Raw genomic sequence first — 20,617 nt, forward strand, 5'->3', positions numbered from 1 at the left:
AAAGGAAGTCTAATCACAATGGGCTCCTTCTCCTTGACCTTGTCTTCATTTTTCTTTGAAATTTCTTCCTTTGATGATTCTCCATCTTTGGAGTTTTGCACAATTTCTTCCTTATCACTAGCTTCCACAACTTCATCCTCAACTTGCTTCTTCGCTGCTTCATACCTAGTACTACTTCTCAAGTGAATGGCACTAACCGTTTCATGTCTTGGGGGATTACTTTGAGGTGGTAATTGCCCCTTTTGTCTTTGTGAGCTTGAAGATGCTAGTTGAGTTAATTGGGTTTCCAACATTTTGGTGTGAGCTAGGATGTTGTTGATGGTGGTTTCCTTTGCTTGACTATCTTTTTGCATTTGAGTGAAAAATTCTTGTTGATTCTTTTGCATTTGGAGGACCGCTTTTTGAACATCAAAACCTTGGTCATTTTGTTGATTGTATGGATTTTGATTTTGGTAACCTTGGTTTTGGTTGTAAAAGGGTCTTTGATTTTGGTTTCTCATGGGTGGGGTGTATGTTGTTTGAGGGTTTTGAACATTTTGGCTTTTGTATGAGAGATTTGGATGGAATTTGGTGTTTTCATTGTAATAGTTGGAATAAGGGGTACCACTCTTGTATGCTTGGAAAGCATTCACTTGTTCATTTGTTCCCCTACATTCACTTGAGTCATGTCCCAAAGTTCCACAATTCTCACATATCCCACTTGGGATTGATGAGGATGTCGTCATGGCATTAACATGATGCTTTGGTGATTTTGAGGCTTCTTCAAGTCTAGCCATAGCTTTTTCAAACTTCAAATTGATTGTGTCAATGTGAGCACTAAGTTGAGCTCCCAATTGAGTAACGGAGTCCACTTCATGCTTTCCTCCTCTTGTAACCTTGCGAGGTCTACTATATTGTGAGTTATGGACCGCCATTTCCTCAATTTTGTTCCAAGTTTGATTGTCATCAACTTCGGTGAACATTCCATTTGATCCCATGTTGAGAATGTTCCTTGAATCTTCATATAGACCGTTCCAAAATTGTTGTACTAAGAACCACTCGCTAAGTCCATGGTGAGGACATGAGCGACAAATTCCTTTGAACCGCTCCCAAGCTTCATACAAAGATTCTTCATCCCTTTGCTTAAAACCCGTAATTTGAGCTCTTAGCATGTTAGTCTTTTCCGGTGGGTATAATTTTTTGTAGAAAGCTAGAGCCAACTTTTTCAAAGAATCAATTCTGAGAGTGGCCTTATCAAGGCCCTTCAACCATTGTTTCGCGGTGCCAATTAGAGAAAAAGAAAATAAGACCCATCGAATTTGGTCTTGAGTTACACCGGTTTGAGAAATCTCATCACAATAGTCACAAAAGGTCTCCATATGAGAGTGAGGGTCTTCACTAGGCATCCCCCCAAATTGGCTCCTTTCGACTAATTGGATAAATGCGGATTTGGCAATGAAATTTCCGGTTAGATGTTGTGGTGTGGGAGTACCATTGGGTAGGTTCTCTTCGGTGGGTACGGAATGTGATGAAAACTTAGGCATTGTGGGTTGATTTTGTGTTGTATTTTGTGTTGGGTTCTCTTCACCTTCTCTTGCAAAAGGGTTGATGAACTCAATAGTTGGTTGAATATCTACAGCCTCACTAATACCTCTCAAATTTCTCCTAGCAAGTCTTCTATTGGTTGTCAAAGTTCTTTCAATTTCACGATCAAAAGGTAACAAATCACCTTGTGACCTTCTAGACATGAAAAATATCAAACAACTCGAAAACAATTAGAACAAACCTTGAGGAGTTTTACTTCCTCAAGGCAAAGAAAGGCACAACTAATAACAATATAAGAAAATCTAAATCAAGATAACACCGTCCCCGGCAACGGCGCCATTTTTGGTCGGACTCGGAGCTATATTCTATTTTTCGGAACAATTGTTGTTGGAAGCACCTAGACCAAAACACAATTTATAGCTTCACAAACAACTCTACAATTAGTAAAGAGGCAAGTAAAGGTCGGAGTCCAAGGGACGGCAATTGAGATGAGATTTCTTTTGAGACTAGTGGTGTCACAATTTAGGTTGATGTAGAAGGTCACTAAACTAAATAGCGATGAAAGTAAATAAGCAAGATGAATTGAAAGGGTTGTAAACAATTGGTAAAAAGCACTAGGGTATCATGAGGTCATAGGGGATTCATGGAAATTGATCATACAAACATGTTCTCAAATTATAAGCAAGCAATTATTGTTGTGACGGATTGAGTTGGGTTATATCTTACAAACCTAGGAAAGTTTGGGTCCCGGAGCCGAATTGATTAGATTGTACAACACCTACAAGTCGACTTAGTCTTCCCTACTATGCTTCATAGGCTCACATTTCATCAAACATAATATGTGCATGAGTTGAGATCAAAACAAGCAAGAAAATAAACCATGAAAGCATATTAATTTAAGCATGAATCATTCCCCATGTTGGTTTCCCCTAATTACCCATTAACCCTAGCTATGGAACTACCCACTCATTATCATGTTGAACATGCTAGCAAGGTTGTCAATCATACCAACAAAGTGAAACATGATGAACAAATGAAAGTAATTAGCAATAATTAAAAAGGGATTAAGAGAATTATACATACTAATGATTCCAATAATAAAGCAAAGAATAATAGAAGTACTTGATGCTTGATTGAGAGGTTGTCAATCTCCCAATAATAACCCAAATAATCTTCAATTACCCAAAATAAAGGATGAACAAGAGAGAGATTAAGGAAATAAAACTTGTATTAAAACTTGATTAATTGTTGATTACAAAACTAAAGAGAGATTTGATTGATATTAACTACTCTAAGAATTGATAAGAAGAACATGCTCTTCTAATTAGACTAATGGGGTATTTATAGTGGAAATTAGGTGGATCCATTAGGGTTAACTAAGGGCTTAAATGACGATTAAGTCCCTACTTAGGGAAACGCCGATATTTTTTCTGAAGGAAGGGCATCTTTCTTGAAGCTTGAAGAAACGAATTTGCGCTGTCTTGGAATCCGTGCGTCTTAGGCACAGGACGGCCGGATTCCTGAGTCTCTGCCCGGGCGTCTTTGGGAGAAGACGGGCGTCTTCTGGATGCTGCTGCCCGGGCGTCTTTGGTAGAAGACGCACGGATTGTGGTCCTGGGGACGGGCGTCTTCAGGGCAATCCGCACGGGTTGCTGCTCAGCCTTGTTTCTTCTTCTTTTCTTCCCTTTTCTTCATAAAATCCTTAGGGATTTCCTTGGGGATGCAAGGATCTTTCCTCATCATTGCCCAACTACTATAATATGTACAAAGGCCTTCTAATCTTGTCTCTCCTAGATGCTTGGTCATTGGATTCAATCAATTTAGTCTCATTTTTCCATGAAAATGCAAGGTTTGCACTCCTTTCCTACCAAGGACACAAAACCTCAAAGAATATGCAAAACAAAGAGCTAAAGACAATAAATGACCCAAATATGCACTAAAAAGCATGGGAACAAGGCTAATTCGGGGACTAAATGTGCGCTAATTATGGTCACATCATTGGTTCCCCTCCACCATATTAATGTAGGATGGGCGGATATCAAAGGTACCATTATCTGTTGTTGGGAACTTGAAACCCTTGAGAATTGAGTCAAGCGTGGGATCAGAGTGACTGGATAATTTAGGCATGATCTTAGTAGTAACGGCAGAAATATGAATATCCTCTTCCAAGGACAGGTTTTCTGCAACAAACTCTTCGTAGACTGAATCAAGCATACTCAAGTTTTTGGCTTGATGGATTTACTTCCAAAAGTTTTGTCTAGCAAGAAAAGTCTTCTCCAGTTTGGGATCAAACAATGAGCTCCGACCTGTGAGACCTGGGCATAAACAAAAATGGGGGAAAATATAAGAACTATCTCAAGAAACTTGAGTTCCCTGAGACAAACAACAAACTAAAATAAAGCATATAAAATACCACCGTCTCCCTGGCAACGGCGCCAAAATTTGATACGGCTATCGCAACCTATCAAAAATAACCAATTGGTCTCTAACTAATATAGCTAGTCAAGTCGGGATCGTATCCACAGGGAGACTAAAATGTGTTCTACTTGCTAACTAAAGTTCGTCTAGGTATCAAATGGGGTTGATTGATTTTGTTTTAACTAAACTAAAAGTAAAAAGGAAGAGAAGCAAAGAGTATAAAGAGTATAAAATATAAGGAGAGGGAACTAGGATTGTCATTTCACCATAGATCATTACGGGTGAAAAGTTGGGTTACAAATAAGTCTAAATTTTTGGTTAAAGGGTAATGATAAGGTCCTCTCGGATCGCTAAACGCCCTAGAATGCTTCTAACGGGCTCTCGCAACTTATTAGGGCACTGTAATGTTTGTAACAGGTCTAACCCTCACTAGGCTCTCGATCTTAGGTCGGGGTTGACCAAAACAATATAATCAATTATGGCCACTAATCGATTAATCGCAAATTAAATGCTACAATTAACAATAAATACTAGTAAAATTGACCGATCCAATAAACCGATTAATAACCCCTAATCATCCATGGATTCCCTAAATCCTAGCAATAGAATTAGCTACTCATGATGTAATTATAAATAATAGCAATAATGATAGCAATGATAAGAGAATTCGTAATAGAAGGATGATAGGAACAATTGAACATAAAACAAGAGCAATTAAGGGAGAAAGAATTAAAAAGACAAGAAGAATTAAAGATGAACAAGGAAAATAAATTAAGTTACCAGAGATTCAAAAGAGTAAAGGAGAAGAAGAACTACAAGAATTGCTAGATCCAAAGTTGAGAAAAAGTTACTTAAAGATGTTTTTGGAGTCGAGGAAGATGCCCTAATGAAATAAAATTACAAGCCTTTTATTCTCAGTCTAAAGAAATAGAACGAATAAGTAACTAATAAGTCCAAAGCTCGAACTGAAATCCGGCCAACGAAGCACCATTCGATCGACACTCTAACGTCTGTCGATCGACACACTTGAACCTTGTCGATCAACACCAACATTAAGTCGATCGACAGCCACGAATAGTTCAAAAATATCAACCTCCTGTGATGATGGCAAGTTCGTCGATGGACTTCCTTCCTCTGTCGATCGACACCCTTCTTCTGTCGATCGACCAAACAGCTCCTCACAGCATCATCTGTCATCCGTCTACAGGTTCCAACACGAGGTTGAAATACGGACTCATCTCCTTCCTTAATCAATGGGTATTGGCTCATAATTGCGCATTCGGACTTAGAATCTGCATAAGTCAAACAACTCATCCAGTAGGGAGAAAAGGGTGGAAATAATAGCGACATAGTCATAATAATGCATGAAAATGCGTGCCAAAAAAGATAAATAACGCATATAAAATGCACACGTCATGAACGACCTGAACTGATTTGAGATTATTTTGGTAGATAAGGTGATAATAATATCAATTAATTTATCGGTTTAACGAATAATCTTAACTATAATTTAAGTTTAGGAGAGTTTAAACCGCAATGAAATTAGTTTATCGGAGTGATCGATCATGTCGTAATTCATGTAGATGTCAATACTTAGGAAATGTGTAGGAATAAAATATGATAGAATAAAATATATATCATAGATTTGTAGGTAATCCTTTCATGAGTAAGTATAATTTTTTAAATAATTTTTCAATTTCTTAATCGAAAAACATCCTGTGCATTGCATGGATCATAAAACTAGTTTATAGCTAAGAGCCTTAGTGATGAACCAATTTATAGCTACTTCTCTATATCTCTTACAATTCTTTTGAACAAAGATATACTCCCTCTATCCCAGTCATTTGTTGTCCTTTTCCATTTAGGGATGTCTCAATCAATTGTTCTCCTTTCTATTTTAGGATTGCATTTGATGAGCTGATCATTCGCACTCAATTTGGTTTACTTGTCATTTTACAATTGACATCCTTCCCTTTCTTTGGTCTTTGTGCCAAAACCAAAGGACAACAATTTCCGGGATGAAGGGAGTATGTATTTAACATAAGTTGTATTAGTATGAGAGTATGTTGTCTAATGTTACTCCTTGTTAGGATGTCGATAAAAGGAGGATCAAGTTTACTGAATTTTGGTAATAAATTGACAGTGAAGAATGCGTAGTACTGATTTGCTACGAAGTGAGATATAAGCATCGTAAAGTATAAACCGAAAAACTCACCCTAATTTCTACGCCTCCTAAATAGATAAATTAACAATACTCCATCCCCCCATCTCAAGTTTATTGTTCCGTAATTAAGCTTGACTAATTAGAATAATGAGTAATATTGACTTGCTAAGTTGCTATAAAATTAAAAGTTAAGAAGAAGGTCGTTAATGACAATAACAAATACTTTAAGAGTATAGTAGATAATAATCAAAGAAATTAGTCAATCCAGAAATTGATCTTGGATCTATTGTTGAACCGACTATTCCTGATGAAGTATTTGTAGTTGAAGATGCAAGTGAAATTGGTAGTGAAGAAGAGTCTGGGCAAGGATCAACCGAAGTTCGTGGTAAGAAAACTCCTCCCTCCTCTCCTTCTTCTTCCGTGCTTCAATTTACTGCAGAAGATGTTCAACCTGAAACTAATTATTGGAATACAGTGGTCAGTTGTTATGTTTTAGGAGGAAACCCACCTTTGGAGCTAAAGACTGGGCATGTGAAACGCATTTGGGAAAAATACAAGTATGATAGAGTCTCTTTTCTCCCAAATGGTGTGTTCATAATGCGTTTCCCCACTTTGGAATGCAAAGAATTGGTTCTCAAACAGGGATTCCCAATGTTTGATAGTAAACCTATCATAGTTAAATCATGGACTGAGAATGCGTCTCTTCACAAATCTATTGTCCAATCTGTGCCAATTTGGATAAGACTACGTGGTTTAGGACTTAAATTTTGGGGTGAAAAGTGTTTGGCAATGTTAGCATCATTGCTGGGAAAGTATGTTAAGGTAGATAATGCTACACTGGATAAGACTCGTCTGGGTTATGCTAGACTGATGGTAGAGGTTCAGGTGGGACAAGAATTCCTGGATAAGATGATATTTAATGATGAACATGGTCAGCAACAAAGTGTCATGGTTGAATATGAATGGAAGCCTTTGATATGCTCATTGTGTAATGGTATTGGCCATCATCAGAGTATGTGTTGGAAAAAAGCTCTTGTTGTCCCTAAGGTGGTCCAGGTGTGGAGGCTAGTAGCCAAACCTGCTAAGCCCCCTACTGGTCTAACTTCAACAATTTCAATAGTTACTCCTGTTAATCCAGTGGTGGACCAAGTGGTGCACAGTGTGGGAAGGGTTGTTACCGCAGAGGTCTCTTATGCTGAGGTTCTCACTTCTCCTCCAACATCTCCCACTAAGTCTCCAGGTACAACTGTCCTACTCCAGCTGATGTTCAAAGAAAAGGGGGAACTTCAATAAACCCAAATATTAATGAACATGGATAACTTAGGCTATAACAACCCGACCCACCACGGTCGTAACACAACCCAATAAGATGGGATATGTACCTTTAGGCCCATTACTTGTCCTCACTTAAGCCAAAAAGCACAAGGCCTTGTTACTAAGTGGTGGGTGGAATCCCTTATAAACATATCACAACCTCCTCAATTCCCTAATGTGGGACAACCTTACTCTCAATAACTTGGGGTATTACAATCTCCCCCACTTAAAGAACACAACGTCCTCGTTGTGCCTCAAACTTGACCGCAGCCAAGCCCAGAATCCTCCCCCGCTAGGTGTGTGACCCGGGTACTCCCCACCACGGGCTCACCACACGGTCGCAGGGTCGCTCTGATACCATTTATAACAACCCGACCCACCATGGTCGTAACACAACCCAATAAGATGGGATATGTACCTTTAGGCCCATTACTTGTCCTCACTTAAGCCTAAAAGCACAAGGCCTTGTTACTAAGAGTTGGGTGGAATCCCTTATAAACATATCACAACCTCCTCAATTCCCTAATGTGGGACTACCTTACTCTCAATAACTTGGGGTATTACATAGGCTGTTGGAATGTGCGTGGTATTAATAATATTAATAAGCGAACTGATATTAAATGGTTTTTGCATCGGAATAAGTAGGGCTTTATGGTTTAGTAGAAATAAAAATAAAAAGTCGTAATTTTCAATCTGCTCTGAATAACATTGGTCAAAGGTGGTATGGTATTAATAATAATTCACATCATCCTGGAGGGAGAATATGGATTATCTGGCTTCCTCAGGTCTTTCATGTATAACTGCTAAGATCTTCTGATCAACATATAACTGTAGAAGTTATGGATATTAGCTCTGGTGAAAATTTTTGGCTTACTGCTATCTATGGGTCAAACTCTGACACTGACAGAATGCAACTGTGGCAAGAACCGGCTTCCATTAAGGACTCCTGTACTGGCCCTTGGTGTGTAAGTGGTGATTTCAACAATGTGCTTTACTTCAATGAGAGAGTGGGCAGTACTATTATGTGAGGTGAGCTTGAGAATTTCAGGCAGTGTGTTCAATATTGTGAATTAATGGTTATCTAAGCTAAGGGGTCATTCTATACTTGGAATAATAAGCAAGCTCCAACAACTAGGGTTTTTCCTAGGATTGACAGGTTCATTATAAATCATGAGTGGTTAACATTATATCATGACTCTTATGCATATTTTCTGAATGAAGGACTATTTGATCATAACCCTTGCATATGTTATAGACGAATGGATAGATCCATAAGGAAAACTCATTTCAGATATTTCAATATGTGGGGGCAAGCTTCTGAATTCCCTGGGATAATTCAAAATGAATAGGTTAAAGTTATTAATGGCTGCAAAATGTTCTAAGTGATATCCAAATTGAAGAGTCTTAAGAAGCCATTGAAGATTCTAAATAGGACCAAATTTTCTAATATAGAAAAAGCAGCGGATTTAGCTAGACTTTTACTTAATAATATTCAAACCAAGTTACACCATAATCCTTTAGATCAGCCTCTGATGGAAGCTGAGCAGTCTGCTGCAAAAAACTATGCTGTTGTGCACAAAGCTCAAATGAGTGTCCTTAGGCAAAAAGCTAAGGTTTAATGGCTTAATGAAGGTGATTAGAACACAGCTTTTTTTTATACACACATCAAATCTAGACAAATACATAACAAGGTGCTCAGCATAAATGATCTTTATGGTAACCTTCAAAATGAGCTTGCACTTATTGAGGCTGCTTTTTTTTGGAATACTATCAAGATCTCCTTGGATCTGGTAAGCCTACTGCACCTGTTCATATCCCAACTGTCAGGAAGGGAAACTTAGTGAATGATAATCATGTTGCCATCCTATTGAAACCAGTTACTCATGCTGAAATCAAACAATGCATGTTCTCTATTCCTCTTGCTAAAGCCCCCGGTCCCGATGGCTACTTTAGCCAATTTTTTAAGGATGCCTGACCTATCATTGGAACTGAGGTTTGTGATGCCATTCAAGATTTTTTCATTACTGGTAAGCTTCTAAAGCAATTGAATGCCACAATTATCTCCCTTATCCCTAAAGTTGAGCACCCAACTACTGTGCTAAAATTTGGACCCATAGCATGTTATAATACACTGGATAAGTGTATTTCCAAACTGATATGTAATAGATTTGATGAAATATTACCTGATATAGTGAGCCCTAATCAAGGTGGGTTTGTTAAGGGGAGGAAATTGTATAAAATGTTCTCATTTGTCAGGATCTTGTGAGGTTATATAATAGGAAATCTGCCTCACCCAGATGCCTTATTAAAATTGATCTCAGAAAAACCTATGATACTGTTGAGTGGCCATTTTTGTTGAGTATTTTAACAACATTAGACTCCCCTCGGGCTTTTATTGATAAGATCATGGATCGGTGTAACCTCAACATCATACTCAATTTCTCTTAATGGTAATTCCTTTGGCTTTTTCCAAGGTAAACGAGGTCTCAGACAAGGGGACCCCTTATCCCCTTTATCATTTACCCTGTGTATGGAATACCTGTCTAGAATCTTAAATATGGTCAGTGAGCAGGAGGATTCCAGATTTCATCCCCTTTGTGGTACCATTAGGTTGAATCATCTTTTATTTGCTGATAATCTCCTACTTTTTTTCTAAGGGTACACCCAGTTCTATTATGTGGTTGTTGAGAGCATTTTCCATCTTTTCCAATGCTAGTGGTTTGTGTCTCAATAAAGAGAAGTCAGATATTTATTTTAATGGAGTATCCAGTGAAGTCTTGAGTGATAGTCTACAAGTTTCTTGTTTAAGAAAGGGGTCCCTGCCATTCAAATATTTGGGGGTTCTTATTTCTTCTAAGAAACTCACAAAAATGAAGGGATGAAGCCACTACTACAGATACATGCTATAAAAACGGTTAAAAAACGTTGTTATATAAAAAAGCGGACGTTTTTAAAGTGTCTGTTGTAAAAGGTTTTAACAACGGCTGGTTTTCTTAAGGAACCCGTTGTTAAAACTATTAACAACGGTTTTAAGTATAAAAACCCGTTGTGGAAAGTGTGACTCAATTTTTGTGGGAAAGTTATAACAACGGTTGTAATATACAAAACCGTTGTTATAACTAAAGAAAACGGGTTGTTTCTCAATAACCGTTGTTGTTTGTTTTAAAAAAAAAAAAATTAAATTAAATATTACTAGATGCATGCATAATTACGGCCCGTTATAATTCCGATGCATGCATTATTACTGTCATCCCTGTGCATATGAATGGACAATATGGAATGAGAAGGGTTATAATAAGATTTGACGCATCAGAGAGAGATATGATGATGATTATGGCACAACTTCCTAACATATATTAATTAAAAAACAACTCAAAGCACACATTACTTAGTATAAATACATGCATTGTCTCAGCTACCATTCCATTATCTCACTATCTCCAAACCCTAACTGCTAAAACAAACTCCAAACCCTAATTAATCTTTCAATCAAACTCCAAACTTCATCAACAAAATGAATGATATCATCCTTAACACTCTTACTATGATCGAGAACAACAACAGTTTCATCCGCCGGTTGCTCCACATTGAGGACAGTTTTAGGAGCTACCTTGTGGATGCTCGATCCGTACTCAAGGACGCCAAAAACGATGGCTTCACAGAGCAGCAGTTGTTGCAGCTATATGACGATATAACAACTGCTGAACGGAACCTCCAAATAGCTAAGGAGGAGAGGACGGATATCCTAGAAGAGAATAAGACTCTCTATGAAAATATAAGAATTGCATTTTTATTAATGTAATTTTTTTTTCATTTATGTATATATATATATATATATATATATATATATATATATATATATATATATATATATATATATATATTAATTAAGTTTATCATGCATTCCTCTCTATCATCTTGCTTCTTCTTTCTTTTATTTTATTTAATTTGTTTTACTAGCTAATTAAGCGAATAATACTAAGAGAAATAACATAATGATCGATAAAAACACATACATGCAAATGAAATAATTAGAAAAAGTAAATAATGACGATGAAAGACGATGAAACCAACAGTGACGGCGAAATTTACCTGATAATTAGAGAAAGTAAGAGACGATGAAATCAACAGTGACGGCGAGATGATAAAGCGACGATGAGAAAGAGAGAAAGAGACGATGAGAAAGTGTGTGTTTTGTGTTTGTGTTTGTGTTTGTGTTTGTCTGTGTTTGTGTTTGTATTTGTGTTTGTGTTAAGGTTTGTGTTTTGTGGCTGTAGCTGATATGTGTTTGTGTGGTTTATAGTATGGAAAGTATTGACAACGGTTGTTAAACAAAAACCGTTGTTAAAACGTTTTAACAACGGATGTAAAACAAAAACCGTTGTTAAATTAGTTTTAACAACGGGTTTCAAAAATAACCGTTGTAATTACTTTTCACTAACTTTGCGCCAATTTTGCGCCAAATTATTAACAACGGTTGTGCATGTTTTACCCGTTGTTAAAACTTATAACAACGGTTATATAACCATACCCGTTGTAATTAATTTAAGTAAAATTCGCGCCATACATTCTACAACGTCTATTGTGATTTTCGTGAATAAGTGTTGTTAAAGGGGCGTTGTAGTTGCCTGGATTTGTAGTAGTGAGCTCACTGATAGAATCTATTCCAGAATTAGATCTTGGGGGGCTAGGCACATTACATATGCATGCAGACTTGCTCTTGTCAACTCAGTACTCACTAGCTATCATTCATACTGGTCAAGCATGTTTCTTATTCCTAATGGGATCATAAACAAGATAAATTCAATTTGTAGAAACTATCTGATAAGGGTAAAGTCGTATCACCAATATAAAAATAAATCTATCTCAGTACTAACAAAATAGCTAGTGGTAAGACAGGTATCAAATCCACAGGGACGCGGTCATAATCAGTTTGCTAATATTTAAAGTATCTTAAAGGTAACAAATTCTGGGGGTTTTGGTTTGTTGGTTTTCTATCAACTAATAGCAAGTAATTAAAAGGTGTATAACAATCAAATTAAAGAGTGTAGGATTCCGGTTCACTAGGTCGAGTATATGGGGTGTCTTAATCAATTGCTAGGTCAATCAAATTATCTAAGGTCATAAGATTGATTAATTCTAATATGTCCTTTAGATCAAGTCTAACATTCAATCGCTAATATTAAACACAATCTATTTGATTATCACAACCTATATTAATTCTAACCCTGTCGGTGAAAGTATTAATTCGCTATACTAATTATTAATTCAGGCCTAAATAGATTAATTAGAATAAGAACAATAATCAAACGATAATAAATGTGATATTACTAACAATCAATTAATATTCCCCTTTCTAATCAACCTAGATCCCCTTCATCTTAGATGAAGAACTTAGCTCATATTGAATTCAACAACAACAATAAATATGGATGATAGCATAATTGAAGACATGAAATAATAACAATAAAAAAAAGAATAAAACTTGAATGATTAATTAATGAAGAATGATTAGTACCTTAGTAATTAATAAGGAAAGATTAAGAACAAAGTATGAATGCCAAAGTATGTTTCCAGCCGTCCAAAAGTAATAAAAAGCGTAACCTAATAAATCCTACGAGTTTAGCATATATAATACAAACAAGACGTGTTTTAGGAAAATATGGAAATAAGGCTATCAAAGAGGTTCCTCAATCGAGCCATCACGCTACTCGATCGAGGACGGTTACTCGATCGAGCCCACTTTCTACTCGATTGAGGAACCAGAATTCCCAGCTTGATTTCTTCTTTACTTCTCTTCTCGTCTTCAAGCCTCCTCGTTTCTCGTGCCATGCTTCGTGTATTCCACTATGCCATAATCGCAATGCTCATCTTAACTCGATTCACCTCGTAATGCGTCATTTCTGGATTAAAACATAAAGTAGCGACAATATCGATAATTCACTATAAACGGCATATAAATGATGTAATAGGCACGAAAACGGTATATAAATCAACATGAAAGGAGTTATAAAGTGTATATAAAAGTGATACATCAAACTCGCTCAAACCAAACATTTGCTTATCCCCAAGCAAAGCTATAAAACCATACAAAAGACAAACATACAAATGGTGAATGAATAACTCAGAGCAAATGTCAAGGCACATACAAATCCCAGCTATCCATATCTATAACAAAGTAATGACCAAAAAGATTGTGCCAATAAAACAAATTCAAAGGCACGGGTAATAGAATAACGCAGCTCAACTCAAGATGTGACATGATACCGAGACTCAGCCGAATGCTTTTCAACCTTCCAAAACAATTTAGTTGGATTCTCGCTGTTTCAATCATGCACTCGTAAGGGGTGAGATATATGTAAGATAGAAAGAATAAAGACACTCACTCAACTTATGAAACATGCATGCAATCAATGTGATAGAAATTTCTCCAACTAGTACGCATTCACAATAAAGACTAAGTACATGTATCAAGGATAATAGGGTGGCAAATGGGCAAGGGTATAGAAGTGGTTTGTGCAAAACCACATATGGATATGAGAGGCTAAGACGGTAGTCGCAGCACTAACCCAATAACCAAATCTAATGATAAAAATGATAACCATCCCAACTAGAGAAATCATCTCAACTTTGACAACATATGAGAGAATATAAAGACTATTTAAAAGTGCATTAGACTCTAGTATACACCACTTATGATGTCCTAACAAAGCTGATGAAGCAATTATTTTTCCTTCTTTTTCTTCCTCTCTTTTTTTTCCGGAATTTTCGATTTTTTTCTTTTTTTTCTTTTCTTTCTTCATAATTCTCTTTTTTTTTTTTCAACATAGGAGATCAACATACTTGCTTAACAAAATTAAAACTACAACCCACATGACATAAATGCCCCAATCCCAACTAAACTAGCTAAAATAACATAAGACTCGAGCAACTGCGACTGTCCCAAAAAGGTAGGCAAATTCTAGATTGTAGCTATGAAATAGGATATGAAATGGCTACAAGATTCAAACAGGCTAACAAAACAAGGTAATTTATGGCATATTTGAACGATAAGAATCGCCTTTCCTCATTTACTTAATCATATGAACGCGCAAAAAGCTAAGAAACTAATGTCACACTTATGCAATTTGATAATACATATTCCACAAGGAGACCACACTCTTTAGCCTAAATAACAAATGAGACCAGTTTATTAATGTTCCTGGCCTAGGAAGCTCTAAAGACCTCAGAAATTTAAGTGGTTTAACAACATAATATTGTCAAATTTACTCGGCATAAGGCATAATGTGACGTCCAAGACTTGAGTTATGAGCTTTGTTTATCATAGCTAACATGTCAAAACAATGTATACATGGATAACATAATGGAATTTAAATGCAAAGACAAAACAAATTATCATCATTGCTATACAATTCACCAAGACTCGACCTAAAATAAATAAAAACATGTTTTTGTATTTTATAAATTTTTCAATTTTTATGGATTTTTTAATTTTAAAGCACACAACAATAAATAAAACACACAACTGCAATAAATCACACAACAGAAATAAATAATCTCCCCCAAACCTAAATATCACAGTGTCCTCATTGTGACGCCTACAGCAAAGCAATCACACAGAAAATCCAGCAACCTAAAGGACACTACTAACAAAGGGAAGAGGGAAATAAGAAATACAATAAAATAAATACAAGGAACGATAGTACCAGTTGTGTAGCAAAAGCTCCCTTAAACCAACTGGAAAGTGAGGGATGTAGTGACCAGCTGTCACTACTGCGCACCATCATCATCATCAAGGTTGGCCTCATCAAAGCCATCAATCTCCTCAAACATGGCCAGCAACTCAGGATCATGAACACGGCCTCCACGGCCTCTAGCATGGCCACCTCCAGGAACGACTGCTGCAGTAGAAGTAGAAGCTGCAAACTGGCCAAATGGCCCTTTCTGAGAAATAGGAACTCCAACATCCTCTGGAAATACATTGGTAGGCTGGTGAGGAAGAATGAGAGTGTAAAAGGGGCGACCCAGAGCACCATACTCCGTACTAAACTGCTTGTACTCCACAGGAGTCACACCGTAGAGATGAAAAACACGACTCTCATCGCCAGGTATAGTGTAGAAACTTGGAGTAGTACCAGTGTACTGACCTCCCTTAGAAATAGTAGTGGCCTCCATCTGCTCCCACAAACGCCGCTGTGACAAGGCGTTGTTGATACCCTCACGAACCCTCACTTATTGCTCAACAACTGGGTCAAAGTGGTAACCAAAGTGGGGAATGGGTGCAACAGAAGGAGCAGGAGGCCGGGGCTGGTAAGAACCAGGCAAGTGGGTGGGAGGTCTACAGCGTTGTCTACGATGCCCGCAACTATTAGCTGTAGTACTAGAACTAGGTAAAGTAACCAGAAGCTCATCTGAAATCAGATAGGTGACAAGTGCAAGTCTCGGCCTAGTCTGACTCTCCTCTAAGGGTGCGATCTCTGGCAAGTGATCGTTATGCAAAGGCATATAATAGTGATCACCCACCTTCCAATAGTGATCCTTTCCACTAATAACGTCAATATAAGAAATGCCATAGCGTAGATAATCATCATCTACCAAAGGCTCAGGGTCCTCCATAGGCTCATAGGGATCATCTCCCTCAAAATCACATAAAACCCTAGCAATCCGAGTAACAATGGCCCCGCAATCTAAATCCCCATGTTTCTTAGTCATGCGGTCAAGGGCCTGGCATACAAGTGCTGGTGCAGAGAACTGGAAAGGCACTTCCGGAAAGGGGTTCAGGTAACTAGCCAAGATCAAGACCTCTAAGGAGGAGGCCTTACTCCTATCATGCCTCCCATACAACAAATAACTTAAGTACCGCAAAAAGAGCCTAAGGCAGACATGATGTACGTCAAGTAAAGCCATGAAACTCACATTTGGATCCGCAAAACCCGTAAACAATGGAAAATATCGAATAGCAGACAACCCAACACCATTATATAAGTCCCCATCAATATGTTCATCGTTGCCTAAGATCTCAGAAAGTCTATCAAAAGTCAAAGACTGCTCAACATTAAGCAATCTAAACCGAATTAAATGTTGCTTAGGAATGTAGACATATGAACTAAGAAATTCAAGAGTCAAGTCACGATAAGATAGTTCGTCCAAAAGAAAGAGACTTTACAACCCAGCCTCAACAAACATGCCAAACATAATATCATCAATTTTGAAAATTTGTAAAATCTTACGATCGACACACCGGGTTGGAAGCATAATCTTAGCCATTAATACCACAAATCTGTATCTTTGCTCCTTGTCCCGAAACTCAACAAAAGGAAACTCGTCAATAGGTAGTAACTCCTCCTCGGAAGACAACACTACCTTCGGTTGACGAACGAGAGCGCGCCTCTCCCGTGGCCTCTTGCTACCTTGTCAACTAGTTGACATATCTATAAAAAGACAAGTATACAATCACAAACCAATTTAATTGCCCAAAACAGTCCACGTTTTTAAGACCACATGAGTCGGAAAATTCGATTTTGAGGACGAAAATCACACATAACCAATTTCTAACCAATTTAATGCTAAACATCAACCCAGATTTTATGAACCCTAATTCCCAAATTAGCAAATTAGGCTTTTAATTTATCAAATAAGGGGCTAATAAGCAAGGAAATAGCAATTGTATATAAGCAAAGGAAGATTCAAGGCAACAAACATAAGATTTAAGCAAGAAAAGAGCAAAATTTCGGACCAAATAGGGGGGAAAACGGGACTTACTTGAGTAAATATATGCAATGAAATTCACAAACAAGCACAAAGGAGTGATTTAAATCACTAGCAAGTAACTTAACACAAATTATGGTAAAAGGTATGATGATGATATGCAGAATGAGGGATGAGAATAGGGAAAATAATAAGAGAAAGAGGAATATGAATGACGGATGAATAAAAAGAATAGAACAGATATGAGAAATTAAATACCGAAAAATCGGCTGAGAAAAACGCGGAACCTGGTTCAGCCATGGTTCCTCGATCGAGCCTACCCCCTACTCGATCGAGGCACCAAAATCGAAAAAGGCCAACTTTCGACATTTGACAATGTTAATTCAGTTATTGGTTCCTTGATCAAGCCCAATCGTCAGTTGATCGAGCAAGGTGGTTTCTCAATCGAGCCTACCCCTTACTCGATCGAGCCACCAAATGTCGGCCTCTTTCTCACGAATCCGTTAACGTATCGTCTTTGAAATCCGTCATGAGCTGCAAAAATACTTGAAATTCATTAAATTTTCTCCCTCACTTCACTCAAAACATTGAAACAACTTAATTAAAATACGATTAATGAAATTTAAATTACAAAATATTACAATACAAATTCCGAGCTGCCTCTTGGTAGCGCTGGTTTAAGCGGTCCCGCACGACCGTATTACCTCATCAATAAGAGGAATCAATGGCAAAGAGGTCAACGACCTCTATTACCCCAATATAAGCACCTTCATAGTAAATTTTCAATCGTTGCCCATTCACTTTGAAAGTCTCACCTTTGTTAGTTTGCAGTGTAACTGACCCAAATTTGTTCACCTCAACAACTGTTAATAGTCGAGACCATCTACTACTTAGCTTACATGGGAACAAATGTAAACGAGAATTAAACAACAATATCTTTTCACCAACATGAAATTCCCTTTGCAAAATTTGTTTGTCATGCCACTTCTTCGTTCGTTCCTTGTATACTTGAGCACTATCATAGGCATGCAGTCGAAACTCATCAAGCTCATTCAACTGCATCAATCTTTTTTCACCCGCCAGTGAGGGATCCATATTTAGCTCCTTTATGGCCCACATAGCCTTGTACTCAAGCTCCACACGTAAATGAAAAAATTTGCCATAGACTAATCGGTAAGGTGATGCTCCAATCGGCGTCTTGTATGCAGTACGTTAAGCCCATAAGGTGTCATCAAGCTTCTGACTCTAATCTTTTCTATTCTTGCTCACTACCTTTTCCAAGATTTGTTTCAACTCTCTGTTAGAAATCTCCACTTGTCCACTGATTTGAGGATGATATGCCAATCCCCTACGGTGAGTAACGCCATATTTCTTCAATAAAGAATTAAGATGACACTTATTGAAATGCTTTCCTCCATCACTAATCACCGAACGAGGCACTCCAAACCGTGGAAAGATGATTTTATGAAACAACTAAACAACAGATTTAGCATCACAAGTGGGGGTGGCAATCGCCTCCACCCATTTAGAAACATAATCTATAGCTACTAATATATATTGATTCCCATGAGAAGTAGGGAATGGCCCTTGCTAGTCAATACCCCAAACATCAAAAATCTCCACCTCTGAGATTCCAGTTTGAGGCATCTCATACCTTTGCGAAATATTACCTGTTCTTTGACACGCATCACAAGAACGGACAAAAGTAGTAGCATCTTTCAAGATAGTAGGCCAGAAGAAACCCGATTGCATTACATTAGCAAATGTCCTAGAAGGATCATGCTGACCACCATAAGAAGAAGAGTGACAATGAGAAAGGATGGCATGTACCTCACCCTCTGGAATACATCGTCTCTAAATACCGTCTGCGCACTCCCGGAACAAGTATGGATCATCCCAGAAATACCGCTTCACATCATGCATAAATCTCTTCTTCTGCTGATAAGACAAGTCAAGAGGAAGAATACCTCCAACCAAGTAATTGGCATAATCTGCAAACCATGGACTGTTTGCAGCAACAACTAGAAGATGGTCATCTGGAAAAGAGTCATCAATAGGCAAAATCACTCTTCCTGCAAATCTCAACCTAGACAAATGATCTGCAACAACATTCTCAGCACAAGACTTATCACGAATTTCTAAATCAAATTCTTGCAATAATAAAATCCATCTAATAAGTCGTGGTTTAGCTTCTTGTTTAGTTAAAAGATGCTTTAATGTTGCATGGTCAGTATGAACCATAACTTTAGAACCAACAAGATAAGCTCTAAATTTGTCTAAAGAATAGACAACTGCAAGAAGCTCCTTTTCCGTAGTAGCATAATTGATCTGCGCATAATCAAGAGTCTTACTTACATAGTAAATAGCATGAAACACTTTATCCTTTCTTTGCCCTAAAACATCTCCAGTTGCATAGTCACTGGCATCACACATAATCTCAAAAGGAAGGCTCCAATCTTGAGATCAGATTATAGGAGCTGAGATAAGAGCTTGTTTAATCCTGTCAAAAGACTTAACACACTCATCAGTAAACACAAAGGGTGTATCTTTATGAAGCAGCCGAGTTAGAGGTTGAGCAATTTTTGAAAAATCCTTAATAAGGCGGCGATAGAACCCTGCATGACCAAGAAAACTACGCACACTCTTAACATTAACCGGGTACGGGAGTTGCTCAATTAACTCAACCTTAGCTTTCTCCACTTGGATACCTTTACCTAACACCAAATGACCAAGTACCACCCCTTCAGTAACCATGAAGTGGCACTTTGATGTCTGCCTTTTGTATGCGTTTATTCACATATTTGGCACACATTTCTATTTACTTATATGATTATTTCATTCTATTTCCTCCCGTATTTTCTACTTTGGCTATATTTCATGTCTCTTGTAGGTTTGAGACTCGTTTGTGCATTTAGAAGCCAAATCCGTTCGGTAAAGGAATAAGATAGAAGCTTGGAAGAGTTTAGACGAGCTTAGGAGAGAAAGGAATGGAGTTTTATACATGATGTCTATTGACTTGCTACTATTGCCAATAGACACAGACTCCATCAAAGATTGAAGTTTTTACTCTTTGTCAATTGACAACATGCATGTTGTCTATTGGCACCTATTTGCTGTCTATAGACATTCAGCTGAGTGTCGATCGACCACCCTACACATTGTCGATAGACTTACAGCACTATGTCGATAGACACCTTCATTATACACAGATTCACATTATATTGAAGGCTTTTCTCAATGTCGATCGACCAAGCCTTTATGTCGATCGACCACTTGCTTTATATGTCGACAGACAATGGTCATTCGACACAGAAGGAACATTGTGGGAGAGTTTTGCTCTTGTCGATCGACCAAGTCCCCATTGTCGATTGACCATATACACACTGTTGATCGACCAAGCCCCATTGTCGATCGATATAGTACACTGATAGTCGAGTTTTGTGTTTAGTTTGTTTAATGTTTTGGGCTTTAGTATAAAAGCTCATGTAT

The 20,617-nt window shown here is 37.6% G+C and overlaps 1 non-coding gene across 1 annotated transcript; it reads left to right on the plus strand.

Annotated features, from left to right (window-relative positions):
- The first annotated feature begins 1,044 nt into the window (after nt 1-1,044).
- Nucleotides 1,045-1,151, plus strand: LOC141644428 (small nucleolar RNA R71). Its single transcript, XR_012544047.1, has one exon. It is a non-coding gene; the product is annotated as a small nucleolar RNA R71 (small nucleolar RNA).
- The last annotated feature ends 19,466 nt before the right edge of the window (nt 1,152-20,617 follow it).

This window comes from Silene latifolia, chromosome 2 (genome assembly GCF_048544455.1).
Source record: "Silene latifolia isolate original U9 population chromosome 2, ASM4854445v1, whole genome shotgun sequence".
Classification (NCBI taxonomy): domain Eukaryota; kingdom Viridiplantae; phylum Streptophyta; class Magnoliopsida; order Caryophyllales; family Caryophyllaceae; genus Silene; species Silene latifolia.